Genomic DNA, 22,421 nt, shown 5'->3' on the forward strand with positions numbered 1-22,421 from the left:
GTTAATTAAAGGTTCTGGCTAGCTGGATTCCATTTAATTGAAGTGGGGCTACAATATATTGTTCCATATTTAATTCTTAAGTCATTTCATGTGGGTATTTTTCTCTCTCAAATTAGGTAACAGTCTTAAGTCACAGATAGGCTTATTTTCTTGAAGCTCCTGGGTTGTAGAAGAATTCAGTCTAGAGCTAAAAAAAAAGTCAACTTTTAATATTGTGTTTTATCCCAGATGATAAGTACTAAGAAGTCTTTATTTTCCGCTGCCTGTGAATCTGATCTCTCATTCTCCTGGACTAGCTCTTTCAGGAGATTATAAAATGGCCTGAAATTGTAGTGAGATTTTAGCCGTGTGTAGTCCAAGGGAAGCATGATAATCTGGAGACAAAAGGAAAAAATAGACTTTGTTCTCATAGGGTCACTATGAGTCGGAATTGACTCAAAGGCAGTGGGTTGTTGGTTGTTCTATCTCTCAAGATTAGTCTTTGTCTTTACTTGGGAGTATTTACTTATAAATATACCTCAAGATTCAGGTAGTTATTTGGTAAAGGACTATGTCTAATATAATTATCACCTGAGGAAATAAGTCTTCTAATATTAAACAATCTCTCTTCTGAAATTGAACTCAACCTATTTGCCAGAAATACCCAAAGTTGAGTTTTCTCCACAATAACAGTAACCAAATTGCTGTGCCAATTATTAGAGTCCTTTGAGTTGCCAAATACCTGGGGTGAGGAGTGGCATTTCTCCTCCCCTCCTTTTATAAATTTTGAAATAATTTCAGATTTACACAAAAGTTGTAAAAATAGTAGAATTCTTGTGTACTCTTTATTCAGTTTTACCAAATGTTAACATCTTACATGTTGTGATGGTTAATGTTATGTGTCAACTTGGCCAGGCCATGATTTCCAGTATTATGTAAATTGTCCTCCATTTTGTAATCTGGTGTCATTCTTCCCTTTGTGGTATTGCATAACTATCCTCCATTTTATGTGTTGTAAATCCTAGACTTCTATATGTTAATGATTCAGGATTAGTGTGGGGTGTATCTTGAGTCACGCCCTTACTAAAGGGCGTGACTTAAGTCACAGCCTTACACTAAATGAATAATTTCTTTTATAAGAATCAGCACAAAGCTGGTTTCTGTGAGGCAGAGGCTGAAGATATCCCAAATGTCCAACTTTTCCTAATTGCTGTACCACTCCATCATCTCTAACATTAACTACTTCCCCTCTCCTCAGTAATCATCCCCCCGGTTTTTGGGTTCCATAATTTGCTGCAACATCTCTCAGAACTCATGAACATACTTACAGTTTAAGTGGTTTATTAGGGAAATAACAGGTTACAGTTCAGGATACAGTTCTTTGATCAGGACAGTCTCTTTTTGGTCATGCCCGCAGGCAGGCCTCTCTCTGACCTTTGGCCTCAAGGCCCCTCGTCCTAGCCTTTGCCCTGTTTGCACAAGTGTTACAAAGTTCTTTAGCTCCACCAAGAAGTGGTCGGAAGCACACCACTCAGTCAGTAAGCCTCAGCCCGAAGGCACTCAGCTCCCTCGCTCCAAGGATCGGCAAGCCTAGCTCCATCAAGTGCCTGGTGGCACCTCACTCTGCCACCAAGTCTCCTGTCCCAAGGCACTCAGCTCTCTCATTCCTTAGGTAGGTAATCCCCACCACAGCTGTTCATTGCCAGTCTCCTTGTTCTTGCCACCTCATGCCGTTATTGTTCTTTCTACTGTTTCACTGACGTCTCTTGCTGTCTTCTGAGGTACAACTCCTTCCTCTCTCTCTCCATGTTTCCCTTTAAGCTTAGCAGGATGGCAAAATGGGCCAATCCCCTTGATAGGGTTCCATATACCTTATTTGCATGGTCCCACCCCTACAAGTGTTCCATCCGCCTTATTTGCATTAGCAGCAAGTTATTCAATCCCGTTGGTGGGCCACGAGCACCTTATTTGCATAAAAAAAAACCAGTGCCATCGAGTTGATTCCAACTCATAGCGACCCTATAGCAGAGTCCCACCCAATCATTGTGTGGCATCAATGACTATAGCTAGAAGGGCCATATTAAGTAATTCACTACCTCACACTTACTTAAGTTACACCCTTGCCTCAAGTCACATCACTACTCAAGTCATACCCTTACTGAAGTCACTGCCTTACTCAAATATCTGATATAAGGGCAGTTTCCTTGAAGGTGTGACCTACATCCAATACATGTGGACACTGTGGCCAATCTTGCTCTTACTCTGGATGCTGCACCCAGTTCATCATCATCTGACCTCCCGTTCTTGGGACTTAAGCCAGCAGCCTACCGATTCTGGAATTTGCCAGCTTATGCAGCCCTGTGAAGCAGCTGCCTGTCATCTGACCTGCTGATTTTGGAGTTTGCCCCCTTCCACGGTCCTGTGAGCCAACAGCCTACCACCTGAACTGCCAACTGTGGATTTGTCAGCTCCTGCAACCACATGAGTCAGGAGAAGCCTTCAGCCTGATGTCTGACCCGCAGATTTGGGACTTGCTGCCTCCACAACAGCGACATTTTCTTGAGATAAATCTCTCTCTCTTTTCTCTCTCTGTCTATGGAAACCCTGGTGGCGTAGTGGTTAAGAGCTACAGCTGCTAACCAAAAGGTCGGCAGTTCGAATGCACTAGGCTTTCCTTGGAAACCATATGGGGCAGTTCTACTCTGTCCTATAGGATCACTATGAGTCAGAATCAGCTCGATGACAATGGGTTTGGGTTTTTTTTGGTATGTATATGTATATATATATATACTGGTTTTATATACACACACACACACACACACACACACACACACACAAGCTTCACTGGTTTTGCTTCTATGGAGAACCCAGCCTAAGACACATGTCTGTAGCATAATTATTGAAACCAGGAAATTAATACTATTTATTAGGTCCCTGGGTGATGCAAAAGCTTGAGCTTGTCTACTAACCTAAAGGTTGGTAGTTCAAACTCACCCAGCAGAGCCGCAGAAGAACCTGGTGATCTGCTATCATAAAATTACAACCAAGAAAACCTATGGAGCAGTTCTACTCTGTAATATATGGGGTTGCCATGAGTCAGAATCAACTTGGCCACATTATTTGTTTTATTAGTACTATTTGTACTAAATACAACACTATTAACTAACCTATAGATCTTATTTAGTGGTTCCCTTGTTTTCACACTAAATAGGCCTTTTCTACCCAGGATCCAATTCAGGCTCCCAACATTGTATTTATGTGTCAGGTCTCCTTAGCCTCCTACAATCTATGACAGTTTCTCCATCTTTCTTTGTCTTTCCTGACCTTGAGAGTTTTTAAGGATACCAAAAAAAAAAAAATTAAGGATACCAGCCAGTTATTTTTGTAGAATGACCTTCAATTTAGGTTTGTTTGATACTTTCTTATTAGATTGAGATTATGCATATTTGAAATATTATCACGGAAGTGATGTTGTGTCCTTCTCAAAGCCTCACGTCAGGAGATACATAATATCAATGTTGAATTGCCACCTGTTTGCTATGCCTAAATATTTGTTTCTTAGTGCTTTATAGTTCGTATTTTTTTTGTATTAATAAAGCAAATCTTCATTTAATAGCAAACATGGTGAAAACAAAAGTGACATTTATTTCGATCATTTGGTTATGAGGTGTCTACTGGTTTTCTGCATTATAAAGTTACCACATTTTCCTTTGTAATTAATTATTCAGAAGACGTTGTGTGCTGTAGAGCTTCACCCAACAACCCAATAGGACAGAACAGAACTGCCCTATAGGGTTTCCTAGGCTGTAAGTCTTTACAGGAGCAGATTGCCAGGTCTTTTCTCCCACAGAGCCACTTGTGGGTTAGCAGCTGAGTGCTTAACCATTGTGCCACCATCAGAGCTCCAAATGCTTTTTTTTTTTTTTAATCTGCTGTCGAATTGCAACAAAGCTAAGTGTGAGACTCTGTCTAAATCACCCTTCTTTGAAGGGTGCCTAAACTAAGTTTTTAGCAATTTTGATACTGGGCTGACTTTGCCATGGGGTTGATTGTGCTTGCTGGTATAACTTGTTTTTTTTTTTTAATTTTTGCAAATATTTGTATATTTATTTTGAATAGGAAATGCATACAAATGGTAAAACAATACAAAGCAAACAAACAAAAAAAACTGTACGGTGAAAAGCAAATCTACCTCTTACCATCTCTTGTAAGCCCCTAGTCCTCACCCCAGAGACAGCTCATTTTTATCTACTTCCTGTGTGTCATCCCAGAGATAGTCTACGCATATACAACTAAATGTGTGTACGTATATATGGATCTGTACGCATCCTTTTTATTTCTTTTTAAATGAAAATGAAGACATACTATACATATTGTTCAGCACCTTATTTTTTTTAAGCTAACAATATGTCATGGAAGTTATTCCTTATTTTTTTTATTGAGATTTATCTCTTCTGTTTTTTTAGTGGCCAAATAGTATTCCATTGTAATGATACACCATAGTTTTTTTTTTTTTTTAATGAGTATCTTACTGATGTTTACTTAAGGGTTGTTTCTGATATTCTGCTGTATTAAACAGTGCTACAATGAATATCTTTGAATATACTCCTTTGTGCAGATGTATGTGAGTTGGATAAATTCCTAGAAGAGGAACTGCTAAATTGATGCATTTAAAATTGAAGTATATATTGGGAAATTGTCCTTTAAAAACAGCCTTTACTTAAACCAGCAATTTGGGGGAATTTATTTTTCTTTACGTTCCCCAAATCCAGGAAATTTCCAATTTAATAGATGAGCTCCTTATAATTTTAATATGTATTTTTCTTATTTATGAATGTAATTGGGAATTTTCTCACATGTTTCAAATTCATTTATATTTTCTTCAAAATAATTTTTCAATGGTCTTTAACAGCTTTTGGTTTATTTATTCTTTTTCTTGTAGATCCCTGGTCTTTTTCATTCTTTTTCTTGTTGATTTGTAGAAGTATTTATATATTAAGGAAATAATCAACTTGATAATGATATACAATGCAATTTCTTTTTTCCAGCTTGTTACATATCGTTTCACATTATGCCTTCACTTTTTCTTTCTTTTGGGGGGTATGCAGAAATTTTTAATTATTAAAACTTATGATTTTTTAATTTTATGAATTCTGAGTTTGGTTCATGCATAGAAAGGCATTCTCTGCTTCAAATCTAAAAAAAAAAAAAAAAATTCCATCATGGTTTGGTGAATTTATTTAGTTACTTGTTTGTATTTAAATATTAGAACATCTAAAACTTTGTTTTGCTGTAAGAAATAAGGTAGAAAATTAATTTTCTTTTCTCCAGACTTGTTCCCTGTATCAACACCATTAATTAATCTGTCTTTCCCCCACTAAACAAATAGGTGGCATTCCTTCAGCAGATTTCCAAAAGGCAAGAGTACAAAGTAGTCAAACTGAAGTCGATTTAGTGATGTTGCCATTTATTTGTACAAATTGAAAGCATTTTCAGCCTTTTTGTAAAAAGCTTTCTCTTTTCTCCCAGGAATGGTCCACCCCCATCATGCTGGCAATTAACTAAATCACAGTGCTCCTGAGAATGGAAATTACTTACATAATTATGCGGTTGTTATTTACAGCTAAGCTGACACCCACGTTATGGTCTTCATACATACATGGATCAATTTCAAATGAACTCTAATTTATTGTTATCTTGAACTATGGCTGTTTTTTTAATGCAAAGAAAATTAGGCAAATAAGATAATTTATCTTCACTTCAAACCATAGGATAATCTATAACCAGTATGGTCTTTAACAGTTAGGTGGTGCTTGTAAATATCTCTATCTTACCTTTCTCTCCCAGGCCACAAAAGCCTAGGGGAAAACAATTGTGGTTGACTGCTTCTAAAATGGCTCCTAATGACCCTCCCCTCTGGTATTCATTCTCTCGGGTACTCCCCTCCCCTTGTGTAGGTTAAAAAAAAAAAAATTGTTTCTAATGAGTAGAATATGGTAGAAGAAATGGGGTGTTATTTTTGAGATTAAACTATAAGAGACTGACTTTTATCTTGCTGCCACTCTTTCTCTTGCCTTCTTGGCTTGCTCACCTTGATGAAGCCAGCTATTGTGTTGGACAAGCCAACGTGGCAAAGAACTGAAGGCAGCTTGCAGCCAATGGCCTACAAGGAACTGAATCCTGCCAACAACCACAGCAAGAGCTTGGAGTATATGTTTCAACATTTGAGCCTTGAGGTAACTACAGCTCTGCCAAAACTGTGATTTCAGCCTTGTAAGAGGCCCTGAAGTAGAAGACCCAGCTAAACCTTGCCCAGATTCCTGACCTACAGAAACTGTGAGGTAATGTTTTAAGCCACTAGGTTTTGGGGGTACTTTGTTATGCAGCAGTGGCTAAGTAAGGTAACTAACAAGTAACTGTATAACAATATTAAATAATATTATCAATATCATTACCTATACCTATTGCCGTTGAGTCGATTCCGACTCATAGCAACCCTATAGGACAGAGTGGAACTGCCCCCATAGGGTTCCCAAGGCTGTAATCTCTATGGATGCAGACTGCCACATCTTTCTCCCACAAAGTGGCTGTTGGGTTCAAACAGCTGACCTTTCAGTTAACAGCCAAGTGTTTAACCACTGCGCCACCAGGGCTCCATTACCAATATCATTACTATAATATGAATAATTATGTTAAAATATTAAAAATGACATTAACAATATCATAAAAGAACACCAATTTAGTTATAATTTTGTATTATATTAATATTTGTAACTAAGATTAGTAGAATTTTCTATGTAGAAATCAGTTTTAAGAAATTTGCACGTTATTTTATTTAATCTTCACCATAACCCATGAAAGAGCTGCTACAATTATCACATTTTAAAGATAAGGAAGCAGGAGGATCGAGAAACCAGAGCCCACACTCAGCAACTGTGCTATAAGCTCACAAGGACAACAAACACAGCCTCGACCTGCTGGAATCACTGGGCTTCTGTGTGTCTCTTTCCACAGCAGGATTCCGCTTCCATCATCAGTGCTGAGGTTTGACTTTACCTTGGCCTTGCCCTATCGATGTTGTAATCTCACTCTAAACTGCCTGAGGCTGGGAATTTATACTTCACTGTATCACCAGCACATGGTAGGTATGAAATAAACATTTCTTAAATGCATGGATCAATACATGATTGCATATTCCAGCTTTGCCACCTAGGGAATCTGTGGTGCTGTTGTTAGAGCTGATGCGAGGGACAGAGTGTGGGAGTTGGTGAAGCATTCATTCTGCAAATATTAGGAGACAGCTTGCTGCCAGCACAGGGCAATTTAGTCATCTGTGCTTACTTACAATGATTTCGTTGCATAGTTCTAACTCTAGGCTCTGCTACGACAGAAAGATTCATGAAGGTAATTTGTAATCTCATGTTTTCACTGTGGAAGAAGACAATGGCTGCAATTTCAGATCCTTTGAACTGAGATGCAGAGAAAATGTTTTTTCATCTAAATGATGCTTCTCCTACCATACTGCTGGTGGGGTATAAATTGGAATATCCTTTAAGAAGGGAAATATGGCAAAATATATCAAAATCACAAATGCACAGATCCTTTGATCCAGCAATTCTACTTTAAGGACAGTAATTTATTTCATAGACATACATGTGTGAAATGATAATATTTTTAAGAGCAAAGATTAGAAGTAACTTAATTGCCTCTCAGTAAGAGGATGATTAAATTATGATATGCCCATCCTTACAGGGGAATACAATGTAGCTAAAACAAAACAAAGTGACATTTCCTTATACTGTTGTTAGTTGCCATCCAGTTGATTCTGACTCATGGTGGCTCCATGTGTGCAGAGTAGAACTGCTTCATAGGGTTTTCCAGGCTATGACCTTTCAGAAGCAGATCCCCAGCCCTGTCTCCTGAGACGCCTCTGTGTGGGTTCAAACTGCCAACCTTTCCGCTAGTAGTCAGGTGCTTAAATGTTTTCACCTGCCAGGGACTCCTTCCATATATTGAGTTGGAATGATCTACAAAATATATTGCTAAGTAAAACAAATTATGGAGAGAGTAGTTTTTTTTTTTTTATTATTAAATTAGTGGCAATAAGAATAGATTGTTTGTATAAGCATAATATGTGTGGGATGGTTTTCAAATACGTAGACAAGTTCTTTGACCACCTTCCCTTGAAAAGGTGAAACCTAATTCCTCTATTTTTGAGTGTGGTAATGCATATACTTATGTGTCTACATAAACATAAAATATGTTTAGATTGAATAGGGGAGAAACTGAAAACACTGAGTTCCTCTCAGGAGGAGAGCTTGGTTGCTGGGAGTGGGATGGAAGGATGTATTCCTGTAATATATACACCCTCTGTGCCTCTTGGATTTTGAACAACAGGAGTGATTACCTATTTAAAAATAAAATAGGCAAAATAAACAAAATACTAACAAGTGCTAAGCTAGGAATTCTATTTAGTAAGTGAAATAAAATGGCTTATCTCATTGTTAGATTTCCAGGTGTACTCATAAGTGGCTACAGCTATTTTGCCGCCTTAGGATGGAGTGACTGAATGCTACTAAATGAAATTAGAATAGCAGAATGTTGACAGGGAGTCTGGGGAAAGAAAGATGTTTGCAAATACTATATTCACTTGTTTTAAAATTCAAATAAAGAAGGAAGAGGCCACCAAAGGAGGAGGAAGTACTAGTGGGAACAATGACTAAGGGAAAATCCTATCTTGCTAGTGGTGTCAGCCACTTGGGTGTGGGGCAGCAGAGGGCCAAAGTGGAGGGCCTTAAGTCGGAGCTGTGGGCAGGTATGACTTCCTGGCACATGATAGGTGAGACTTCAGGATGGGCTAGTTATCCTAACAGGTGGCGTGAGAGGCACTGATCTAGGTACGCTGCTTTGGCCAAGTACTTATTACGGTTTGGAGAATTGACAGGCAAAATGTAGAGGGAATAGCAAAAAGGGGTATACGCTTCATCGGTAGTGGCAACAAGCCATTCAGTAAAAAATTCTCTTACTGCTCTTTCCCAGGGTGGACACACATTATCCATTTGCCCTGTAAACAATTTCAGAATGTTGTTTATGCTAAGATGTAGGGTGTATTATGGCAAAGATCACTCCCAACTTCATGTGTGGATTTGAGGTTATTCTAGTCCTAGACCATTGCATTTGTTTTTAGAGGTACCTGTTTACCATTGGTAATATGAGAAGACTACTATCTTCTTCATGGGCTTGTTGGAAGGATTTAATGAAATAAAGTTAATTGAGTGCCAGACTCATCCCCCTTTCCTCTCTGTAGTCCTGACACTCCCAGCTTCTCTCCTCTGAGGAGTGTTCTGCCACCCACATTACCTGCTCTCCAGCATAACACTTTCCATGCTTGGTCCTTTGAAGCACCCAACACTGGGTGATTGAATCTTGGAATGTAAATCATATTCTGTTTAGGGAATTTGTGATGCATTGTCCAAAGTCAGCCTGGGAAAGGTTCATACAACTGACTCAAGGTTGTACAACTAGAAAGCCTTTTATTAAATCTCCACAGAGCACTTCTGAGCTCTTTTTATAAAGAAAAATAAAATCCCAGTAATGGTAAAACTCATCATAAACATCTTTTACTGGTGTTTTACTTCTGTGCTTTTCCAAACCTGTTGTTCAGTGGAATCCAGGGTTTCGCTAATTCATTGTTCTGGTATGGTTAGTCAGTGAAAGTCTGTATCTACTCCTTCATTAAAGGCTTGTGAAATAGGAACATGGATGAGAGAGTCATGATGGTTAAATATTTTTGGACCCACAGTTAAAAGATTAGTGGCTATTCTGACATTGGAATTGGTAGATACATATGGAGGGTCCACGTTGACTCTGTACATAAATCAGAAGCCGGATAGTTCAGAGGACAGAGCAGGGGCTTCGCTATGATACTCACTAGTAATGTGAACTTGTCTAATACATTTAACCCCTGTGCCTCAGTTTTCCCGTCTGTAAAATGGGGATAAGAATACTATCTCCCTATCTTCCTCATAAGTGTTATAAGGATCGAATGGGTTGATCTGTGTAAAGTGATGAGCGCATAATAAAGAAGTGACCAGTGATCATTGTTATTATTATGATTTGGGGCAAGTTAAGCCATAGTTTCTTCAGGTATAAGGATCCCTGGTGGCACAGTGGTTAAGCATCAGAAGGTTGGCGGTTTGAACCCACCAACTGCTCCACAGATAGAAGATGTGGCAGTCTACTTTCCTAAAGATTTGCAGCCTTGGAAAACCTATGGGGCAGTTCTACTCTGTCGTTTAGGGTCACTATGAGATGAAATCAATTAATGGCAGTTTTCCAAACAAAAGAATCCCCTTTTCCTCTTGGCTCATGGAGCTGTTAGGATATGTGCTCAGAAGGATGTAGTCTCTTCAACACTAAGGGGAAGAGCTTATGGAGAAGCTGATATGCAGAAAGAAGTAGGTCTGAAAGACAGAGAGGGGGAGTGTGGGTGGACTCTGGTGATATTCAAGTCCCCAGTCACGGATTTCTCTAAAGCCAGTGCAATTATCTGTCCCTCTCAAATTTGGCTTAGTAAATTCCCCTTTCTGTTTATGTAACTCATGCTGAGATTAAAGCACTTGCTTCCTGTAAATCCAGATGACTAGTGCAAATGCCATTGTTGACAGATAGCACTCAGTGTTGGAGAGAGCTCTCACGTTCACTGTTGGTGGGGTACAAACCGACATAACTTTTTTTTTTTTTTGGATGGTAATTTGGTACTGCCTTCCAAATTATAAAACCAAAATTAAAAAAGGAGAAAACCTATTGTTCCAGAAATTTTACCTTTAGTAACCTCAGCTATAGGAATATTAGCACATCTCATAAAAGACATATGTAAAATGCTCATTAAACCATTTTTGTGCTAACCAAAAATTGATGACAACATAACTCCCAATCAACAGGGAAATGCTGAAAATAAGTTAGGGCCCATTCCCTGTGAAATGCTCTGTAGATATAGAAATAATTGGTAGTCTATTATGGAAGGATACCAATGGTATATTATTGGGAAAAAAAAAATCAAATTGTAAAAATATAATCCCATTTTTGTAAAAAAACACAAAACAAATAAGTATATACATATAGAAGTCAGTCCCTGGGAGGTACCGTTAAGCACTCCACTACTGGAAAAATGTTGGTGGTGGTTTGAACCCACCCAGAGGCACCTCAGAAGACAGGCCTGGCAATCCATTTTCTAAAGGTCACAACATTGAAAACCCTAGGGAGCAGTTCAACTCTGTACATATGGGGTTGCCATGAGTCAAAATCAATTCATGGCAACTAGTTACAACAATGTTGTATATATTTTATTATGCGTAAAAAGAGATCTGGAAGGTAAGCACAAAATAGTGATAGGGAGTGAGGAAAGAGAAGCTGAGGGCTTTGACTTCATAAATTTCTGCATTGTTTGTTTATTTTCAATTTGTATGTATTACTTGGAAACCCTGGTGGCATAGTGATTAAGTGCCACAGCTGTGAACCAAGAGGTCGGCAGTTCAAATCCTCCAGGCACATCTTGGAAACTCTATGGGGCAGTTCTACTCTGTCCTAAAGGGTGACTATGAGTTGGAATCGACTCGATGGCAGTGGGTTTTGGTTTTTTTATATATTGCTTTATTTATTTTTCTAAAAGCACTTTAAAAGAAGTTTGCTCTTTCTATCACTCCACCTTGTCTTCCTAGAAGAGAAACTCCTTAGAAAGGCTTGGTGTTGTTGTGTGTCATGGAGTCGAGTCCATCTATAGTGACCCTCTAGAGTTTCAAGTCTGTAAATCTTTATGAAAGCAGATTGCTACATCTTTCTCCCACAGAGCGGCTGGTGGGTTCAAACTGCCAACGTTATGGTTAGCGGCCGAGCACTTTAACCATTGTGTCACCCATCCATTGCCGTGGAGTTGATTCTGACTCATAAGACCGTATAGGACAGAGTAGAACTGCCTCGTAGGGTTTCCAGGTGGCTGGTGAATTCAAACTGCCGACCTTTTGGTTAGCAGCCAAGCTCTTAACCACTGCGCCACCAGGTCTCCTTAATCTATGAACACAAACCTATTATTTTTTAATTTTATGATAGGAGTAAACACTATATGAAGTTAGAATGACATATGAAGTGTATACATTAAACAAGATGCACAAAAATTAAATATGCCTTAATTACAGCATAGCAACTAATACTTTATGTCAAAAAGTTTTTTTTTAAGTCTCTTTTCTCCAGTGATTAAGTGCTTGGCTGCCAACCAAAAGGTTGACAGTTCTAACCCACCAGCAGCTCCATGGGAAAAAGATGTAGCAGTCTGCTTCTCTAAGATTACAGCCTTGGAAATTCTATGCGGCAGCTCTACTCCTCCTGTGTGGTCGCCTTGAGCTGGAATTGACTCGACAGTAACAGGCTTGGTTTTTTTCTCTAAGTAAAGATAATTCCTAGTGAAATGATTATTGCATTAAAATTTACATAAAGCAAATGCTCGCGATACATTTACTTGCCTTACGTTTTGAGATCTTCCTGCATGGGTGAGGGGTGTAGGGTGAAATTTCTGAACAAGAATGAGGGATGGACAAGTCCTGGTAGAACAAGGAAGTGCATGGTAATTTTTCGTCCTCCCAACCTACTTGGAGATCCTAGTCCACCAGGACCAATAATCTGGTCACTGGCAGGAAAATACTTTGGCCTATATCTTCCTTTTCAGGCAATGTGAATACCCTTAGGCAGGATGTAAACTCCCCAGTTAAATTGAGCTCCCATCTTCTTGTTTTGTAACTGGCCACTTCACACCTTACCCTGTGTGCTCTTCAGGCTCCAGAAGTCCTGTGAATTTTGTGACTCCTGATTAAGTGTTAAAACCACCTGCAAAATAACAGGTCCCAGTGGAGAAGCAGGGGAGAAACTACAGTAGCAGTTTCTTCATGCTTAGTCATAAGAACAAGTAAACACAATGACCGTGGGTCTTATTCAAATACATGGTCCCTTTGAAATAGATTTAACAATCTTGGAGGCGGTTATAAAGCAGCCTGCAGATTTGCCTTTCCACCCATTTCACTTTCCCTCTTCATGTATTGTAATTTTAAAGTAAGTACTAAGTAGCCTTAGGAGCCCTGGTGACACGTGGTTAAGAGCTCGGCTGCTAACCAAAAGGTTGGCAGTTTGAATCCACTAGCCTGTCCTTGGAAACCCTGTGGGGAAGTTCTACTCTGTCCTATGGGATCGGTATCAGTTGGAATCGACTTGACGGCAACAGGTTTGATTTTTAAGGGGATCTAGGTGGCACAACAGCGAAGCACTTGGCTACTAACCAAAAGGTTGGTAGTTAGAACCCACCCAGAGGCTTCCCAATAAAAAGGCCTGGAGATCAGCTTCTGTAAAGATTAATCCTATGGGACAGTTCTACTCCGTCACGTGGGGTTGCTGTGATTAAAAAGTTAACTCCACGGCACCTAACAACACCAACACTTTTCTAAACCAGAATACTACGCTACAACAACAACAAAATTTTAACATTTCATGTGTTTTCAGTGAAGGTTTACACAGCAATTTAGATTCCCATTCAACAATTTCTACATAAATTGTTCAATGCCATTGGTTACATCCTTCACGATGGATGAACATTCTCATTATTTCTGTTCTGGTTGTTTCCTTTCCATTAATCTAGTTCCGCTACCTGCTTATGTTCTTATCTTTGTTTTAAAGTTATTGTTGACCATTTGGTCTTGTATAGGTGATTTTTTAAAGGAGCATGGTACTCACCGGTAATACTCTCTATTTTGTGAGCCTGTCTGTTATTTGGAGCCCTGTTTGCCCAGTGGTTAAACGTTTGGCTGCTAACCAAAAGGTTGGCAGTTGAATCCACCAGCTACTCCTCAGAAACCGTATGGGGCAGTTCTACTCCGTCCTATACGGTCAGTATGAGTCGGAATTTACTGTACAGCACTGGGGTTTTTTTTTTTTTTTGGTCTATCTCTTACTTAGCCAAAAGTTTACCTCAGGAGCTAGTTTTACTTCAAGATTTAAAAAGTACCTCAGGGCAATAGTCTCAGGGAGTTCCCCAGTCTCGACTGGTCCAGTAAGTCTATTTTTTTTTTTTTTTAATTTGAGGTTCTATTCCACATTTTTCTCCCATTTTATCAGGGTCCATTTATTTGTGGCCCTTATCAGAATGGTGGGTAGTGGTAGCTGGGCACCATCTAGTTCTGGTTAGAATGTTAATTTTATCAGATGAATAACTCTTTCTTAGGAATCACTTACTAGCTTACTTTGTAAGAGTTATTTTCAAGTCAGTGTGGCCCACTTGACAGTGAAATTCTTCAGGACAGAGTTCCACTATCATGCCTAGTCCACGGCACGAAACCCTTGTGCATGACTGAATGAAGAAAGTGCCTGGCTAATATTAAAATCAAACTATGAAAAGAAATGAACAAGAAAAGCCAGTGACTGGCCCATGATTTAAACTATACATTTTTGTTCAAAATCTGCAGTTGATCGAAACTGCTACAATGTAAACTGGACAAACACAGGGACTTTCATCTGTTTTGTCCACTAAAAAACCCATAGTGGAGCCCAAGTGCCTGAGAATCAGAACTACCGTCCTCCTCCGCTTTTTTCTGTCCACACTGTGACCCCAATACCACCCAGCATGTTTTCTCCATTTTCAAAATGGGCAACTGAGAGCTTAACATAACTAAGGCCATGATAAACTTATAAGTTGTTCTTCCTCTGCCTGCCTCCTTCACATACCTCTGTTAATGACTTTGTTTTGACCAAATGTTAAAGACTTTGTTCTTTGTTTAAAACTGATGCAAATAATCTTTTGTTCTGTCCAGGCTACCTGTGGCATACAACCCCCACAGGAAAGTAGGAGCCCAGGTATCAGATATGTGCATCTTTAGCCTAATAAAGAAAAGTTTGGCAGGGGACTACAAGGACTCTTGTAACCCTTGTAAGATTCTATATAATCTCTAATGTAAAATTGCTCTTTGGGACTCCATAGAGACAGCCTGGGTTGCTGCCGGGTCCCCGGTGATATATGCATCTCCTTAATAAACTTTCTCACTCTTTCTGACTTGGAGTATGTTTCATTGGCTGGACTGCTCCAGGGCACGGACCCTAATCGGGTAACAAATTTTTGATGCCCAACGTGGGGCTCGAATTATTCAGGACCTGGTTCCGTCTCCTTAAGGACCAAGCCCCTGGGATGGACCCGGGAAGAAAGAAGGTGCACCCCTCCTTGAATTGTGGAGGTCTCTCAACCTCTGGTGGCCCAGAGGTCTGGCGATGGGGGAGGACTCCGTGGCAGCGAGCTTCTGATAGAGGGAGAAAGTTTCTGTTGGCCATGGTAGCTAACTGGGCATCGGGTGGTAAATCCTATGTAAAAGCCACAGGGGCGTCGGTTCTCATAGACTCCCTCCAAGAACGGGTGACTAGGTCCCGTGAGGTTGGACGAGAGACCGGTGAGGTTCCCCATTGCAAGTGGGTACCCAGGAGGTAAGGTTCTGGCTGTGAGTCCACTAAGAGCTGGACTTATTTAGGATGGGATTCCCTAACTAGTAGACATCTTAATATTTTGCATAATCAAGTGTGGTCTGTAAATGGTCCTGGAGATTTTGGTACTATTATGAAGCTTATCTGTTCTGTACTGGAACTGAGAAGTGAGATGAGAAGCTGTATGTAAAATGTTTTATGACTTTATGGCATGGAAAAAGGATAAAGCCTCTGTTTTAGCCCCTCTCGTGCAGGTGAATGATGATGATGAGATACGAGATGAAGAACCGGAGGATGTTCTTATTCACCCACCTGGAAAAACGCTATTTGTGACACCTCCCAGGTGGTATCAAAAGATGAGAATGGGAAGGAGCTGAAAGGGGGGGGAGAGAAGGTGGGGCAGATATGGTCTCCCTCCCTACCCCATACTAGCAGTGGGGTAGAATTTAGTCTAGTTCCCCCAGGAGGGCTTTACCCACTCCAGGAGGTGCCAGTCCCTGCTGCAGAAGGGCCACTTCAGATAATTGAGTCCATAATCCGTTCCTGGTGTCTGAACACATTTAAGATCTTTACCAACAGAGATCAGGTGAAAAAGGTCGAGAAAAAAAAAAAAAAAAGAATGGAAAAGGGCCAGGCAAGATTGAAAGGGGGAAAAGCTTTTTCAAAGAACTATGAAAGCGCAGGAGCGGGATAGCCAGTAGAGTATTTGGTTGATACCGGAGCAGGTTTCTTGGTATTCACCCAGAAGCCTAAAGGGACTGCCTCCACCAGCAGTTCTTGGGTTGTCCGGATGACTGGAAAAGAGGTGACTTTTTGTAGCCAATAGACTGAAATAAGAGAAACAGCTTTCCTGCCAGTTTTTATACAAGCCCAAATGCTCAGTCCCACTTTTTGAAATGGGATTTCCTAAGTAAAGTGCACGCTGAAATCTCTTTTGATGAAAAGGGCCTGTCCCTGACAGTACCGCCAACAAACACCTGGAAAGTGCAAACAGATCTCTTAGCACTCCCCCAACCGGTACTATCCCCAGCTACCATCTCACCCATGGTTCAAAGAGTGGTTGATGCCAGGGCCCTGTGAGTTTGGGCCAGTGGCTGGCTAAGATGAGCTTGGACTGTCTGCCCTGTGACTGCAGAGCTGTTACTCAACTTCTTGCCTCCTTGGATTAAAGAAATTGAGGCTCAACTGTGGCTGCAGAGACTGACCACCGGATGCCTAGAGTGAGGACTGTTGTGGGAGTGCTGATCCTCATTCCACACTCCTGTTCTCCCGGTGAAGAAGACATCGACTGGTGAGTACTGTTTTGTTCAAGATTTGCGGGCTGTTAACAAAGTTGTGAAGATCTTATACCCAGTAGTCCTCAACCTATATGCCCTACTATCAGGCCCTTCCACCTTCCAGTACTCATTTTACTGTTTTGAATTTAAAAGACTCTTTTGTATCCTGCTGACTGCAGACAGCCAGCTAATCTTTGCTTTTGAATGGGAAGGGGACAAAAGGGAAAAAACAATTCTGTTAGACTGTACTACTTCGAGGGTTTAAGAACTCTGTCACTGTTTCTGGAACAGTGCTGGCCCAAGGTCTAGAGCGATTACCTTCCTTCAGCTGAGGAATATTCCTGCAATATTCTCCTCATAGAGAATAAGTCTGAGAAAGACTCTTACAAAGACTTAAACTTTTTGGACTGAGTATCTTTAAGTCCGAGTATCTTTAAGAAAGTTACAAGCTAACCTCTATCAGGCTATTCAAGGAGCAGAGAGAGATCCTTTCAAATGGATTCCTGAGTGTCAATGAGCCTTTTGTGATTTAAGGTCCCAGTTAAAGAAAACCCCAGCCCTGGGGCTGCCAGGTTATCAAAAATCCTTTGAATTATATAAATAAAATAAGAGGGGTAACTGTTGGTGTATTAACCCAGTTCTTGGGGCCATAGAGACACCCTGTTGCCCACCTATTTCTCTAAAAATCTGGACACTGTCTCAAAAGGCTGGTGGGCCTGCCTCCCCGCGGTTGCCACCACTAACATTATCAAAGGCAGTTGAGTTAATTTCTTTGGGACATGATAATATCCTGTTTGTCCCTCATGCAGTGACTGTAGTATTGGAAGAAAAAGGACATTTGTGGCTCACCTCTGAAGTAGTGAAAATACATTTTCTGCAGTGTTTTAGTATTAAAATAAGAGAGAATATATTTTCTAGTTTAGCTGTATAAACTGTGATTAAAATCTTTAGTCTTTAAAAATGTCGATTATTTACTCTGGAATTTGTCTTACGATTGTTCCATTGTAGAAAAACAAATTCCGTTGTAGAAAAACAAGGTAATCAAGATTTTTGTTGTTGATTAAACCATGCTTCTTTTCCGAGGTGACAAAAACGATGAGCGATACCATCAGGACCCGAGATAATTGAGCAAAACCCGGACACGTCCAGTGACCGAAACCGAAACCAGGATGGCGTGAAGAGGCCTGCAAGGCGACAACAATAAGCCACTTCGTCATTAGGTCCCCCTCGAAGAAGAATCAACATTCCTGGGAATTTCTAAACCCTGACCCTTTCCCTATAAAGCCCTTTTGTAGTCCTCTTGGGGCAGACAGAATGTGGGGAAAACTTTGCCCCCTGTGTCTCTTGAACACGGTGTTCAATAAAGTCCTCTTGCTGCTTACCTCCTCCTGTCTCACTATTGGCTTGCGGCAGGCGGCTTGAGTCCAGAATTTGCGGTAACACTTCCAGTCGGCTAACAGTACATCAACTACAGCTTTTGGGAAAAATCAAATTTAAGTTTAGTAAAGTGTTCAAAATTAAACATCGGATGAAATATTTACTGGTGCGTGTAGATTCTTTTGCAGGATGGGCAGAGACTTTTCCCTGCCGGACCAAGACGGCTAGAGAGAGGTCAACAGGTTTTAACTGCCTTAAGAATAAAGTGGAAACTCCACACAACATGGAGACCTCAATCTGTCGGAAAAGGGTGAAAGAATGAATCGGACCATAAAATGTCATCTTAGTAAATTGTGCCCTAGACTGACAGATGTTCTGCCACTGGCCCTCCTCTAAGTTTGTACTGCATCCTGGGGAAAACTTAAAATTAGTGCTTTTGAGATACTTTATAAGAGACCATATTGTCTCCACCAACTGTCCCCGGGATTCTTCACCCAGCCCCTAATGTAACGATGTCTAAATATTTGCTTTCTGTAACCAAAATTCTTTCCCAGTTATATCAGATAAAAGTTCCCTCATGAAATTGCTGTGACCAGGTGCTCCTCCGGAAGGACCTCCTGTTACAAGCTAAGTGGACTGGACCCTTTACCACACCACTCAGCACTGACACAGTTGGGAAGCTTGCAGGAGTCAAGCCGTGGATCCATCATTCCAAGTCAAGCCCTGCCCGGTCTACAGTGACAAGGAGTAGAAAGACCAGTGGATCAATGGCCTGAAGTTAAGACTTTCTAGGGTTAAAAAATAAAAATGTTTTTAATGCTAGCTTAGATAAGACTACTATTAGGGGCCAGAGAGACTTTTGCCCAGGGAATCTTTGTCCCTGAGATAAACGTCCCCCAACCTCTGTTACAAGATAAAAAACTTTTTCTAGAGAAGTGTTAAACATTACTGATTTCTGTCTAGACAGAGGGTTACATGCCAACTTGGCCCTCAAGTCCTGTCTCATCCGAGTTTATACTCTTGTACCCAGAGTTAAAATATTCTGGTATTTATAGCTGGGACCTGGTACAAGATTCATGAAAGATTTGATTTTTCTTGACTGCTGGATTTTACCTGGCTAAAAACCTTATTTATTAGTGAAATTAGACTAGTTGTTATAGGCCTCTTAATATGTTACCATCTCCGGTTTATGCTTATATGTGGGGATGACATTCTCTGTCCTGAGTCAAACTGTCCAATAGATGGCTCAAACCCGTAGCCGGCAGAGAGCCCAACTCTTTCACCTGAAACTCCGATCTATAAGGAATAGGTTGAAACTTTGGGTAGGTGAATATGGTCACCCAAGTTTCAAATGGGGGAATATGTGACCCAGCATGTTTTCTACTTTTTCAAAACAGGCAACTGAGAGCTTAACGTAACTAAGGCCATAATAAACCTATAAGTTGCTCTTGCTCTGCCTGCCTCCTTCACAAACCTCTGTTAATGACTTTGTTTTGACTAAATGTTAATGACTTTGCTCTTTGTTTAAAACTGATGCAAATAACCTTTTGTTCTGTCCGGGCTACCTGTGGCATACAACCCCCACAGGAAAGTAGGAGCCCAGGTGTCAGATATGTGAGTCTTTAGCCTAATAAATGTTTGGCAGCGGACTACAAAGACCCTTATAACCCTTGCTAACGTAGAATTGCTCTTTGAGACTCCACAGAGACAGCCTGTGTTGCTGCCGGGTCCCCGGTGATGTATGCATCTCCTTAATAAACGTTCTCACTCTTTCTGACTTGGAGTATGTTTCATTGGCTCAACTGCTCCAGGGCACGGACCCTAATCGGATAACAACACGTACACGGTTTACTGGCTATACTAATACCTTAACTATTCCACTGACTTCATGAGCACAACTTTCTCATTCCAAGAGATTCTTGCCCAGGCATATAACTTGATTGTTTATAATCATCTCTTCAATAGGAAATACAGACAGTTAACCTCTGAAGATTCTTTGAAGTCCTTGTTTCAAAAATTCTCACCTGGCTGTTTCCACTGATCCTAAACTGTTATATCATGGTCTTTACTGTTGCTGTTGAGTTGATTCCAACTGAGAGCGACCCTGTAGGACAGACTAGAACTGCCCATAGGGTTTCCAAACTGTTAAGTCTTAACAAAAGCAGATTGCCACATTTTTCTCCTGTGGAACAGCTGGTGGGTTTGAACCTCCGACCTTTAGGTTAGCAGCTGAGTACTTAATCACTGCGCCACCAGAGCTCCTTAATATGATCTTACCCAACTGTAATTAAGCCTCATGTTTACCATTGAAGGAAATCCTGGTGGTATAGTGGTTAAGAGCTACGGCTGCTAACCAGAAGGTCAGCAGTTCAAATCCACCAGATGCTCCTAGGAAACGGTATGGGGAAGTTCTACCCTGTCCTATAGGGTCACTATGAGTCAGAAATGACTCAAAGGCAAGGGGTTTGGTTTAGTAACCCGTTGTCGTCGGGTCCATTCTGGACTTACAGTGACCCTGTAGGACAGTAGAACTGCTCTGTACAGTTTTCCCAGGAGCACCTGGAGGGTTCGAATTGCCGACCTTTTGGTTAGGAGCTGTAGCTCTCAACCACTACTGCCACCAGGGTTCCCCTTTACCTAAGCGCAAAAAAAGAAAAATAAAGGGAGTAAATTCTCCGGGTGAAAAGAGTGGGGGTGTGAGAGAGGGGGAGCTCCCCTTCTACTTTGCTTTCTTTAGAATTCCCTTTAGATAACTTCTAAATTCTTTGTCTTTCGAAAAAGTATGTAAATGTAACTTCAGGTAAATCTCTACCTTCCTGTTTTTCCTAGAATGAGATTAGCACATGAACTCAGACGGCCAAGCCCTAAGGCCAGGCCAGAAGAATTAGAAAATTAACAATTATCTTTAAAATGTAAATGTACTGATTGTACCCTCTTACTATATAAGGGTTAAGATTTCTTTCTGTGTTTACAATCTCGTTAGAGAATTGCCTGTGATGCATCACATTCTGGCTTAAGGCTCATTCCATAACAAAACTTTCTTTCTCTTTTGTTTTTGTGGAGGGGTTTTCTGGGTTAGGATTAAATTTTGTTTTTAGCAACTTTAACCCCAACACTTACCGATAACCAAACCAAAACCAAACCCGTTGCTGTCGAGTTGATTCTGACTCATAGCGACACTTACTGATACACTCAGTAAACTCAGGCTGATGTTATCAACAGGTCATATTGGTGATATTTGGGGAGCCAGCATTCAACATACCTAGGACAGCATCAGGTACCAAGTAGGCACTCAATAAATATTTGTTGAGTGAATGAGTGGATACTATATAAGCATACATTAAGGGATTTTAAAAGGCCTATTAAGCCTTTTTAGTTATTAAGCCTACATCAGAATGGAGTCAGCCCATATAAATCTCCAAGGCAAGCATGACAAAATCTGGGAGCAGTAACATGTTTGTAATAAGCATTAACATGTTACTGGTGACGCCTTATCTAGAGTTGGCATATTACTATTTTCTTCTTGATCTTAAATAACCTTTTCAGTGCCTGAGCTAGAGAGTACAAGTCAGTGATCCAAAAAAGATCAGTAGGTGAGTGTTTTCTGACCTACCCCTCCTTTAAAAATGACTGAAGCGACAGAGTTCCTTGTTTACACATCAATGGGAAATGTCTATTGTGATTTGCTTCAGATTTCCACAGGAGACATTTTGATTCCTTCTACTGCTCTTTTCCATGAAAAGCAAGTTTTCCTGGAGAGATTTCTAAACGCAAATAAGTCCTTCCTTGTGTTCTCTTTAAGGCACCCAGATGACGTTTTATCTGATTTTACACAGCAGTGCTCCCAATTGTAATTCAACCCATGGTTGCATGCAGCCAGCCAGTAGAACTCCCCAAACTGAATGTATTATTTAATAGAGGGGAAAGAAAATGAAGCTAAAGTCATTTTATGATGAAGGATTTAAATACAAGAAAGTTTCATTGCCCATTCATCTGAAATATTAGTAAGGAGCAGTATTAAGAATTTCAGAAAGGCCAAGTTTATGTGCTAAATTAGAACTGTAGTATTAACCCAAAGCTTGAGAAATGCCCAGTTCTCTTTTGGTCTTCTAACTCCAGGTCTTCGGCTTTTGTGGACTTGGTTTAATTTTCTCCAGCTTCAACTTGAATTTGCATATGCGCAAATGATGGTCTGTTCCACAGTTGGCCCCTGGCCTTGTTCTGACTGATGATATTGAGTTTTTTCATGGTCTCTTTCCACAGATGTAGTCGATTTGATTC

General features: G+C 40.4%; 1 long non-coding RNA gene across 2 annotated transcripts; it reads left to right on the forward strand.

Moving 5' to 3' along the window:
- Nucleotides 1–6,083: 6,083 nt before the first annotated feature.
- On the forward strand, nucleotides 6,084–18,900 carry LOC111750066 (uncharacterized). 2 transcript variants are annotated; one of them, XR_002785200.2, is made up of 5 exons: nucleotides 6,084–6,320; nucleotides 6,994–7,120; nucleotides 15,727–15,829; nucleotides 16,658–16,777; nucleotides 17,847–18,900. It is a non-coding gene; the product is annotated as an uncharacterized LOC111750066 (long non-coding RNA). The 2 variants fall into 2 exon arrangements; XR_002785199.2 differs by having other exon boundaries at nucleotides 15,727–16,777.
- Nucleotides 18,901–22,421: the final 3,521 nt, after the last annotated feature.

This window comes from Loxodonta africana, chromosome 14, assembly GCF_030014295.1.
Source record: "Loxodonta africana isolate mLoxAfr1 chromosome 14, mLoxAfr1.hap2, whole genome shotgun sequence".
NCBI classification, from domain to species: domain Eukaryota; kingdom Metazoa; phylum Chordata; class Mammalia; order Proboscidea; family Elephantidae; genus Loxodonta; species Loxodonta africana.